The sequence below is a fragment of the Felis catus genome, chromosome A1 (genome assembly GCF_018350175.1).
Source record: "Felis catus isolate Fca126 chromosome A1, F.catus_Fca126_mat1.0, whole genome shotgun sequence".
Taxonomy (NCBI): domain Eukaryota; kingdom Metazoa; phylum Chordata; class Mammalia; order Carnivora; family Felidae; genus Felis; species Felis catus.
The window spans coordinates 156316713-156329363 of NC_058368.1; the positions used below are offsets into that span (position 1 = coordinate 156316713).

The 12651-nt window shown below is 36.7% G+C and overlaps 1 protein-coding gene across 8 annotated transcripts in view; it reads right to left on the reverse strand.

Moving 5' to 3' along the window:
* The window catches only part of KIAA0825 (uncharacterized protein KIAA0825 homolog), a 389144-nt gene that overhangs the window by 356765 nt on the left and 19728 nt on the right, over positions 1 to 12651 (reverse strand). The gene's annotated exons all lie outside the window — the stretch shown is intronic.

A 12651-nucleotide genomic window follows, 5' to 3' on the forward strand; every position in this document is an offset into this window, starting at 1 on the left:
GTACCTGGGTGGCTCATTCACTTAAGCATTCACCTACAGCTCAGGTCATGATCTCACGGTTCCTGAATTCAAGCTCCACATAGGGCTCTGCACTGATAGCGCAGAGCCTGCTTGGGATTCTCTCTCTCTCCCTCTCTCTGCTCCTACCCCACTGACTCTCATTCTCTCTTTCAAAATAAATAAATAAACTAAAAAAAAAAAACACATGCTTTCTAAGGAATTCTTGTATCTGTGATTAAAGTAAAAAGTTTATGTTATTTGAATATTTAAAAAATATACATGATTCATTTCCATATACTTTAAATAATTTCTTAGCTATATCTGTCTCTCACAGATACTTTTCTGAGAAAAGTATTTTTCATGATTATATATTTTTTATATTTTTCTAAACTGCATTTTAGGGTTGGTAAATTGTAAATTGTTGATACCTGTATAGTCTCCCTCAGGTGTTAAGTTACTTGGTAAATTTATTAAGTTCACAGCAAATTTTACTAAATGGAAAATATCCTCAGTTTGAATTTTTATTAATAAAATATATTAATACTTAGCCTAAATGTTCTTAAAGGTAGTGGTTTGGGCTCTTTGTATATATATTTTTTCCTCCATGGAGACTATGATCAATAAACAAAACTCAAATACATATAAATTAAATTTCTGAAATTAAAAAAACCTCATCACGTATTTATGATTAGTTTCAATGTTGTGCTAAACTTAGATGCTGCAGGCTTTCTCAGTTCAACTATACTCTGAACTAGAATATCAATTTATCCAATTAAAAATATAAACTCCATCAAAAGATGTTTCTTATTAGTCTGCATATTTCAAAACACAATTATGGAATTTCACAATTAAATCTTGTAGACCATTTGAGTTCTCATCATTTCATTTGTTCAGTCTTCCCTTTAATTTCATAGGGATACATTTCATGGTCTTCCTATTTATTTGTGAGCATTGGTTTCAATTCAATTCCCTAAATGCATCATATAAAATTGATTTTTTTTTTGCCTACCATTTGTTGAACACTCTGATTAAAGATTTCATATAGATTTTAAAGAAAATGAAACAAAAAATTTAGAGGGTAATGTTACAAGAGTATTTAATACCATGATAAGCACTTAAAGTCAATTTCCAATTGACTGAAATTCTTCAAAGTTTCGAATATTTCTAAATCCAAAAATAAAAAGTGTATACTGCCATGCTTAAGTTATTTTTATTTTCTTCAACAGCAGTCTAATCATAAAAAGTTAAGGCTGGTTATCTTGTGTATAAACATATTTGTCTTTTTGACAACTACATCTCCTATTTAGATAGGTAAATTTACAGAGTATTTGGGGTATAATTATGAGTTACCATGGCATCACAACATATTCCAAGTATAGGTTCTCTTCATAGGTTCTATATTTATTTAAATTTTTTATGGTGTTGTGTTCTACTACAACATATTTTTAATATCACTAAGACCAAAAAATTTTATCATGTTGCAGTTTGGAATTCAATTTATAGTAGGATCCACAATAATAACAAGTATTTCACTGTTTAGAGAATGAACGTCTAAATGCTTTACTTTTGGGGCACCTGGGAGGTTCAGTCGGTTAAGCCTCTGACTCTTGGTTCGGCACAGGTCATGTCTTATGGATGGTGAGATCAAGCCCCGTGTCAGGCTCTGTGCTAACAGTGTGGAGCCTGCTTGGGATTGTCTCTCTCCTTTCCTTTCTGCCCCTTCCCAGCTCTCTCTCTCTCTCTCCTTAAAAATAAATATTTTTTTTGGCACAAAAACAGACACATAGACCAATGGAATAGAATAGAAACCCCAGAAGCAGACCCACAAACGTATGGCCAACTAATCTTTGACAAAGCAGGAAAGAACATCTAATGGAAAAAAGACAGTCTCTTTAACAAATGATGCTGGGAGAGCTGGACAGCAACATGCAGAAGGTTGAAACTAGACCACTTTCTCACACCATTCACAAAAATAAACTCAAAATGGATAAAGGACCTGAATGTGAGACAGGAAACCATCAAAACCCTAGAGGAGAAAGCAGGAAAAGACCTCTCTGACCTCAGCCGTAGCAATCTCTTACTTGACACATCCCCAAAGGCAAGGGGATTAAAAGCAAAAATCAATTACTGGGACCTTATAAAGATAAAAAGCTTCTGCACAGCAAAGGAAACAACCAACAAAACTAAAAGGCAACCAACGGAATGGGAAAAGATATTTGCAAATGACATATCAGACAAAGGGCTAGTATCCAAAATCTATAAAGAGCTCACCAAACTTCACACCCGAAAAACAAACAACCCAGTGAAGAAATGGGCAGAAAACATGAATAGACACTTCTCTAAAGAAGACATCCAGATGGCCAACAGGCACATGAAAAGATGTTCAGCATCGCTCCTTATCAGGGAAATACAAATCAAAACCACACTGAGATATCACCTCACGCCAGTCAGAGTGGCCAAAATGAACAAATCAGGAGACTATAGATGCTGGAGAGGATGTGGAGAAACGGGAACCCTCTTGCACTGTTGGTGGGAATGCAAATTGGTGCAGCCGCTCTGGAAAACAGTGTGGAGGTTCCTCAGAAAATTAAAAATAGACCTACCCTATGACCCAGCAATAGCACTGCTAGGAATTTACCCAAGGGATACAGGAGTGCTGATGCATAGGGCCACTTGTACCCCAATGTTCATAGCAGCACTCTCAACAATAGCCAAATTATGGAAAGAGCCTAAATGTCCATCAACTGATGAATGGATAAAGAAATTGTGGCTTATATACACAATGGAGTACTACGTGGCAATGAGAAAGAATGAAATATGGCCCTTTGTAGCAACATGGATGGAACTGGAGAGTGTGATGCTAAGTGAAATAAGCCATACAGAGAAAGACAGATACCGTATGTTTTCACTCTTATGTGGATCCTGAGAAACTTAACAGAAACCCATGGGGGAGGGGAAGGAAAAAAAAAAAGAGGTTAGAGTGGGAGAGAGCCAAAGCATAAGAGACTGTTAAAAACTGAGAACAAACTGAGGGTTGATGGGGGGTGGGAGGGAGGGGGTGGGTGGGTGATGGGTATTGAGGAGGGCACCTTTTGGGATGAGCACTGGGTGTTGTATGGAAACCATTTTGACAATAAATTTCATATATTGAAAAAATAAATAAATATTTTTTAAAAATAAACTACAATAAATAGGTAAAAAATAAATGCTCTACTTTAATTTCATGAATTAGACATGAAACTTAAACCATTATTGGAATTAATTAATCTTTTATTAGAAATATCCAATGATACTGATTTAAAATTGGCATTATTTAACTGTTGATAAGGTTCTATTAACGGAGCCAACACATTAATAGTTACTGATTCACCTTTCTTATATGAACAAGAAGACCTGTAACTGAAAATGAGAGAAGTTAACTTAGAAGAACCACTTGACCTAAATAAAAAGTAAAGTTTCACAGAGTGGCACACAAATGTACCTTCTGCAGGTGAGTTATTAAATGTAGCATTTTCAGGCACAATCTTAAAATACGACTGTGCAATAGATGTTGCTGATTCATCAGCAGAAGCATGTGTTCTTATTTTCATGTGATCATTGATGTCATTATAGCCCCCATAGTTTGAGTTACACATTATTTCAACTCCATAAGTTAAACAAAATTCCGTGCTGTTCAATGTGCACTGCTGTGTGTGTGTGTGTGTGTGTGTGTGCGTGCGTGTGTGTGTGCATGCATGTTGTGTTTGAAATCAATGCCACCAAAAGGGTTATTACAAAATAAAAATGTGTTACTCAACAATAAAAGTAGTTGTAGATTTATGATACATGATAAAAAAACTTGTGGCAATAGATTTCAGGCTGCATTCACTCTATTGGCGAGACTGAACAAAGGCTGGCAAATGTCGTGCAACCCATTGGCAAGGGCATGGGCTGAGCACCAAGTGGCTGACATATCAAGTGTCCAGCAGAAGGAGCAGCATCAAATACTTCTGCCACCACCACCACCCAAAGCCTGAAAAAGTTAGCTGTACCTAACTGCTCATGCCAGAGCACATTCATTTTATCAGCAAGCACCCTCATGTTACCCTTGAAAAAGGTGTGTTAAGCTATTATTACTTCCAGAAAGGATGTGGAAAAGGGAAATGGGAGATTGCCAACTTAATCATATGGTAAAGTGAGAATTTCGTTTAGTACACTGGAATCTCACATATGAGATTATGTCAGAATGTAGAAATACAAAATATAGGTCTACCTAAACCTAAGCTGGTTTACATGCAACTATTAAATAATACTTTATTCAAAAATGAAAAATCGGAGACAAATGCTAAACCAGATGAAATACTAGGACAAAAGGCATAAATTGAGACTATCTTGGGCAAACTCGATATATGATATGTTATCACTATATGTAATATTTTAAGTAAAAATATAACTCAAGTAAAAGAACTTATGTACATATAAAAATGATAATCTAGCTCTGTATGGCATGACATAAAAAGATTCCAAAGAGCTGCATTATTTCATTAAAAAAATAATAAGTTGTAGAACTACATATATAGCATGATATAGTTAAAATGCTTTTGAAAAAAAACAAATCATCCCAAAATATCACGAACGATAGTCAACAAGCTAGTAACAGTGCTAATCTATGGGCAATGGAACTAAAATGGGACAGGAACCCATGGGGGAGGGGAAGGAAAAAAAAAAAAAACAGGTTAGAGTGGGAGAGAGCCAAAGCATAAGAGACTCTTAAAAACTGAGAACAAACTGAGGGTTGATGGGGGGTGGGAGGGAGGAGAGGGTGGGTGATGGGTATTGAGGAGGGCACCTTTTGGGATGAGCACTGGGCGTTGTATGGAAACCAATTTGTCAATAAATTTCATATTAAAAAAATAAATAAATAAAAAATAAAATAAAATGGGACAGGGAAAAAAGAAATTTTTACTCTTAGTAACTTCCTTTATCTATCTGAACTTATAATGAGCATGTCTTAATTCTGACACAAAAAGCAAAAACAAATTTGGGTCACTGGGGTGGCTCAGTCAGCTAAGCGTCTGACTCTTGATTTCAGCTCAGATCACGATCTCATGGTTTGGTTCAAGACATGGAGCCCTACATTGGGTACCTGCACTGACAGCATGCAGCCTGCTAGGGATTCTCTCTCTGCCCCTCTCCCCAACTCCCACACACATTCTCTCTCTCTCTCAAAATAAATAAATTTGAAAAAAAATGGAAAAAAAATTAAAAATACAAAAAATACTGCATTAGATAATTTAGTATCAACTGAATGGTTCAAGTAACAAATGACCTAGAATCCTGCAGTGGGAAGTTCCTTCGAGGCAGATGGAGATAGAGAAGTCAAGCCACCAAGAAAAAGTAAGATAAAGGCATTTCCTGAAGGTGGGAGCCCAGTGATCTTCTAAAATCTACAGCCTCCCAGGCTCCACAGTTGAAGACATTTAATCTCTCACCATATGTAGGTTGAAGCCTTCTCCTAATCTGGAATGATCCAACAAGTAGTGAAGAGAGGACATAAGAAGCCTTAGCCAGACAGTTAACTTGAGAAGTAAATAATGAGTTTGTCTCCTGCTCATTTCTATTCTCTTCCAGAACCTGGACTCTTCTTAATAACTTGCTTATTACCAATATATAATTAGGTCCCCATGTTTTGTTCTGTCTTGCTTTGTTTTTGAGAGAGCGCATGTGCGTGGATGTAGGCATGAGTGGGGAAGGGGCAGAGAGACAGAGAATCCTAAATAGGCTCTATGCCCACCTTGAGGTGGAGTTGGGGGGAGGGTGAGGTCTTTTGCAACACCATTAGATCAGGACCTGAGCCAAAATCAAGAGTCACTTAACCAACTGAGCCACCCAGGTGCCCTGAGGTTCCCATCTTGAGGTTTCTTTGTATGTACTAGGACACATTCCTAAACTCCAGCCACAACTACCTGCTCCAGATTCATGAACCACCACCAAGAGGGGCCCCTGGTAATTAAAGTGATTAGAACATCCCTAGAGCATAAATGGGACTGTTTGGGCAAGACAGAGCAGAAAACTCACAGATGAAAATAGTGAAAAATAAAACCAAACAGGTATGGGGCACCTGACTCGCTTAGTCAGTAGAGCATGTAACTCTTGATCTCAAGGTCATGAGTTCAAGCCCCTAGAACGTACTTAAAAAAAAAAAAAAATTGAAAAGGTATGCTAAGGTTTTTTTTCCTCTAGAAGGAAAATATTTGGGCTTTATTTTGTAAATCCTATACAAAATAGGGAGTCAGAGTGTTTTTGTTTTTTCTTGTGTTTTTTTCTTTTTCTTTGTTTTTTTTTTTTGTGTGTTTTACTAAGGCAGTACCTAACTAATGTTGTATAAATATTTGTCAGTGTTAAGATGAGAGAACAGAGGCAGGAAGAACAATTAAGATAGTGAATTAACCCACATGAAGGTGATGATGAATAGGAAGAGGATGATGGGCCATGAGAAAAGGAAAGATGGTTTTTGAAATGACTTTCCAGAGTATAAAACTTGGGTTGCTGAATGAGGCAGGCAAGTATAGCTGAGAGAAAACCAGGCAGGTGTCACATGTCCCAGGTACATGTGTCACATGTCCCAAGCTTGGATTTTAGACCCAAGTCATTAGAGAAACCAAACAGGACAATATGAAAATTATAAAGGCACCATAAGAGATAGGAGATGTGTGGATGTGTCATTAGAAGCTAGCAAAGAGTGAAAGCCAAGGTGTGGGTATTCCTGGGCAATAAAACTCAGGGCAGGAAAAAACTAATTGTAAAAAGATGGGCATCAAACAGAGCAGGGCATGCTTGCTGTCAAGGGCTCTTACAGCCTTGCTGAAGGCAGTTATAGATACCATCTAGTGCATGTCCATGCTAGCCTTTGAGGAGCTAGCTGAGGGGTGGGTCACTACCATGGTCACCCATATGTTTTCTACTGGTTGGGGCATAAGGATAGACAAATGAGAAGGAGCTAAATTATTACAAAGGAAATTCTGAAACTTTAATCTGGATGAAGTTATGAATAGATATAAAATATAGGAGGTAAATGGTAGTTTTACACAGCAAATGTAGTTTTACACAGATGATTTTGAGTGTATTATACAAATGGAAATGTCCAGAGTAGAGATGGAGGCGATATATGAGGTGAATGCGTGAGAAAACATATCATTAACAATGTCCCACTGAAGTGTGGAATACCAAGACTCAGTATCTTAAAAAATTTTTGGATTATGATTCACAGGTTAAAAAGTACTTGTGTGCTCTCTCTAAAATAAGTGCATTGCAAACTCATGTGTATGTGTGCACATACTCATCTTAAACATAGGTTTCATGAACCACTACTGATCCTTAATTCTTGCTTTGATTTCTATTCTCTATTCTACTCCTTTTTCTTTCTTCATTTTTATTTATTTTTTAATGCACCCACAGCCTCTAGAATGATTTAAGCACCTGCATTTTGGCTTAAAGATTTTTAGATTAAAGAGAGACCTTGGGGATGTCTCGGTGGCTCAATCAGTTAGATATCTACCTCTTAATTTCAGCTCAGGTCTTGAGGTTCATGGGATGGAGCCTCACTTTGGGCTCCGGGCTGACAATGCACAGCTTGCTTGGGATTCACTCTCTCCCTCTCTCTCTTTGCCCCTCCCCCACTCTTGGGTGGGCTCTCAGTGCTGGTGTTCTTTCTCTCTCAAGATAAACTTTTTTTTTTTTAAAGAGACCTTTGTGATCATTTTGTAGAACCATCCATAAAGACATGACTAATCAATCCAGAGGAGATGTTTTTTTGAGAAAGGGTAAAAAAGAAAAAAAAGCAGAAAATTAAGGACTGGCATGGGACCACTAACAGGGAGTAGAAGAGAACCAAGAAGATAAAGAAAACGGAAAAAAATAGCATCAAATTTGTGTCCTTGACTCTATTGTAGTGTTTCTTAAAGTGTAGTCCAAGACTAATTGAAGCAGAATTACCCCCGCAACTGTTAAAAATTCAAATACCTGGGTCTCATCCCAGGCCTTAGTGAATTAAACTCTCTAGGTATGGGTCTTGACATTGGCAATTTAAGTTTCCCAGGGCATTCTTTTCACCAACTATTTTTATCTCAGTGCCTTTCACAAGTCAGCTTTCAAAATGTTACTTTCCAGGAACATGCAATCTCACTTCACATATTAGACACATTCTTGAAAAGTTAAGGGAGTACCTGCACACTAAACCATTACTCCCCCAGAGCCTATCGTGATTAATTTCAGAATTACATTTCCCCAAAGGAAACAAAGAAGCTTCTGGAATCTTCAGCCTTTAAACATTCTTTTTTCTTTTTTTAAATGTTATTTATTTATTTTTTTCAGAGACAGAGAATCTTAAGCAGGCCCCACACTCATCTGAACAGAGCCCGATGTGGCTCCATCCCACAACGCTGAGATCATGAACTGAGCCAAAATCAACAGTCAGATGCTGAACAGACTGAGCCAACCAGGCACCTCAAATATTCTTTATCCACTTAATTTTTCCTCTATTACTTATGCAAGTAGTTGGCCAAATGGATTTACAATTCTCATTATCTTTATTCAGTTTAAAAGCATACGTATTTAAGAATTCAATATATTAACATATTTCATTTTTATTTTTACCTGATTTCACTGGACTTAACTGGTTAAGTACCACAATCAAGTGGCCTTTAGCAGAACTCACAGGCAGGAAGTGCCTCAATGAGATATTTTTCAGAAAAATCCAAATACTGAAGTTTATGGTTTGGACTCTAACAGCAAAGATATCCCTTTATGTGATGAGCTATGCTAACAACAGTATCTGTCAATTTATTACCAACTGAGAACCAAGAAGTATATGATATGAATCTATTCTATTCTAAGATGGAAATCATAGCAATATTAAACTACAGTAGCTAACATTTATGCACTTGCTTCATATCTGGCTCTGTTCTAGACCCTCTGCATGGATTACATGGATTACTCATTTCATCATTCGGATAATCCTGTGAAATAAGAACCATTTTAGACCTCATTTCCCAGATGGTGAAGCTAAGGTACAGACAGCTGTTTAACTTTCCTGAGGTCCCACAAAACTAGAAATAGGAGCTGACATCCAAACCCCTGCCAGTGGTCTCTAGAATTTGTACTCAAGGCAGTGTGCTTCACTGTGCTTGTAAGAAAGTCTCGGGTGTTGGAGTAGTTAGGTGCTATGGTGGAGAGAAAAGACCTCTTGCCCTTTACACTATGGGATGTCAGCCCCATTTCCTCCCTTCCCCCCCCCCCACTCTTTATACAACTGATTTCAAGATAACTTGGGGTCTAACCTCGGATGGCTGCTCATGTTTACTTGTCAGATCTCTTCATAATACACTTTACATATAATAGGAACACCCAAAACAGCATAAAGATGAGCATTCAGTACTATACTGCAGATAAAAATAGAAATCAGTTAAAAAAATTTTATTCTGGGGCACCTGGGTGGCTCAGTTGGTTGAGCATTCAACTTCTGCTCAGGTCATGATCTCACGGTTCATGGGTTCAAGCCCCGCATTGGGCTCTGTGCTGACAGCTCAGAGCCTGGAGCCTGCTTCAGATTCTGTACCTCCCTCTCTCTCTCTCTCCCCTGCCCCACTCACGTTCTTTCTCCCTCTCAAAAATAAATAAACATTAAAAAAAAAAACCTAAAAAAATTTATTCTGCATATATAGAAGGGCAGGAGACCATAGCGGTTTAGAACTGTTCTCTCAAAGTTAATAACCTAGGAATCTTGTTAAAAATGTAGATTTTCAGTAGGTCTGTGATTTTTCATTTCTAACAAGTTCCCAGCTAATGGTGATTCTGCTGGTCCAGGGACCACATTTTGAGTAGTGAGGGTTTTAGAATGCAAGCTTTGGAGTCACACTACTGGTGTGTGACTTCTAGCTCCATTACTTATTAGTTTTGCAACCTTCTCCTGGGCCTCTACCACATCTGTAAAATAGTAAGATCATTAAATTGTTGTAATGAGGATTACATGAGATAATCCATGGATTGTTTACACAACAGTTACTGGCATATAGAAAGCACTCAATAAATATTAACTCTTAATATTATAAAAAAAACTATTAAAAACATATATTGTATCCCATTAGAAAGTCATTTATGGAAATGACTGATACAGCAGAAACAATAAATAAAATTCCATCATTCTTTCCCAGGCAGTTACTGGGACATCACTGTACAATGAAGGACATTTAATACGTAAGTTGGATCCAGCTTTATTAAATACATAAATCTGAAACTGCTCTAAATGAATTTGCAAGAAACCAGCTTGGCCTATAATATTTTGTTTTTCTGCAGAGAAATTTTTCACATTGTAGGTATATAGTGAGTTCTGATTCATTTATTTGAATAGCTTCCTCTGAATTTAGAAACAGCCATTTTTGCTTAAAACTTTTCATTTTTATCAAACAGAAATCAGAATTAGTATTAGTATGAACAATAATCATGATTTTAAAAATTTGTTCAGTGGTGCTTGGCTGGCTCAGTCGGTAGAAAATGCAACCCTAATCTTGGTCTTGGGGTTGGGAGTTTAAGCCTTATGTTGGGTGTAGAGTTTACTTAGAAATAAATCTTAAAAAAAAAAAAAAAAAAAAAAAGGGGGGCCATTTGTTATTTTTTTAAAAAAATTGTTCAAACAAGGACACTAAGTATAGTTTAAATGGGTTTAAAGGATTTAGTCCAAACCTTCACAAACAAATGTACAGATTTTCAAACCACTACACCACGCAGCATAATTCCCTCTTCCTGTTGAGGACTAGGGCTTAGAAAGACTATTACTTGTCAGAATTGTGATGATTTAATAATGATGTGATATGGGAGGGTCCAGTGAATAGGAAAAGTTAGGACCAGAAGTGAAGATTTCACAGCATCGTCCTAAATGAAAACTATTAAAAATGTCTAAAATTTAACACAACTTGAAAAATAGATAGAGGGAACAGAATGCAACTAGAGGGAACTAGAAAAGATTAATGTTTGCTGAGTCATTGATAAAAACCAGGAAGGGTAAAACCTAGTGGTTCAATCAAGGAGGAGATGAGAATTATGTAGTGTTTTTGGTTAGTCAGTATCTTTGAGCCAGCAAGAAAAGATCAATAGGTAATTTGATTCTCTTTTAATCTTTTGTACCTCTAACACAGGTGATGAAAAAGACAACTATGGGACAGATTCTAATATGTTTATTTTTCTAAATTAAAACTAGATTCAGCATAGACCTGAGTTGTGAGATCATGACAGATAAGAATCCAGGAGAAGAAAGGAATGTAAATGAATAGATTACTCTTTCCCTCCTCTCTCTCCTCTTTTGCTCTTCCCCTGCAGAATGCTCTTGGTTGCTCTTTAACATGTGGTGGGGTACTAGAAAATTTTTTAACACACAACACAACATATCGCATTTTACTTTACATTTTACTTTCTGTAACAAGTGTTACTTTAAAACACAAGATTTTGCCCCTGCCAAAAATCTACATAAAAGTGTTTTATATAAAAGACTACCATATGAAGTTTTAAGGCAGGTTTTACATATACTCAACTACACCGAATAAGGATTGTTCCAGAGGAAATAACTTATACTCTCAGTGAAAAAAAATATCAAGTGTGGAAACTGTGATTCTCAACATCTATGGAGGTGACGACCAAGATCCAATGGTTAAGACTGGAGGCACAAGAAGAGTCGATTATGAACAGAATTATATCAACATCTCACATCTGGTTATTTGGGTTTCTATTGGTCTGAAACAAATTTCTGAAAAACCAGAAATTCACCAAAATGCCTGAGCTAACTTGTCCATTTACGAGGCAGGCATTACTTGTCTCTCAACAGCAGAGAAGCAACAAATTCCAGTTCAGTGTGACCCATTTATGCCTCTTAGATTTATCATATGCAGTTTTTAATGACCCCGAACTAAAGGAAACGTAGAAACCTATTTGAAAAGCTGACATTAAGGTTGTGACACCAACCAAAACAACAGAGAATTTAAAGTTAAATTGACACACAATCCCCAAATGAGTCTGTTGCTCTCCTAATTTAAAAAACAGGTACTATGTGAAATAGTGATGGCATGTCAGTGTCTGCTTTGAAACTCCTGAATTTTGTCATGTGGTGTTTGTGTCACAACCTTAATATTATTTAAATATACTTTTTAATATCTATTATTTAAAAAATATCTTTGAATTGAAGATGCTCCTAAGGCTTTGAAGAAGCCAACCTCAAAGCGCCGCATTGCTAGCATGCCACTTTTATTAGAAGTGGTGCATAAAACATTTGCTGTTGACAAATCTAATTCATTAGAAGGTGAGATGGATGCATTTTAAAATAACTGGCTGGCATCATTATCTGCAGCATCTTTTATAAATTATTCCTCTTTTCCCTTTTGACTGAACTTGTCACAGTTCCTTTCAGAGCCTGAATGTTATGCCTTATAGTCAATGCTTTCAACATGTTGAGACGAGTCATAAGTTAAACAAGCAGTGGGACTTTCTTTTCTAGAAATGAGGAAGAGTAGCTAAGAAATGCTTACAGATTATTTCGTTCAATTCATTGATTTTTAAAGACAAGCAAAGTCAGTTAGTGGTGGTTTTATCTCACACAAAGGATTTAAAAATAAAACTGTACTGTTT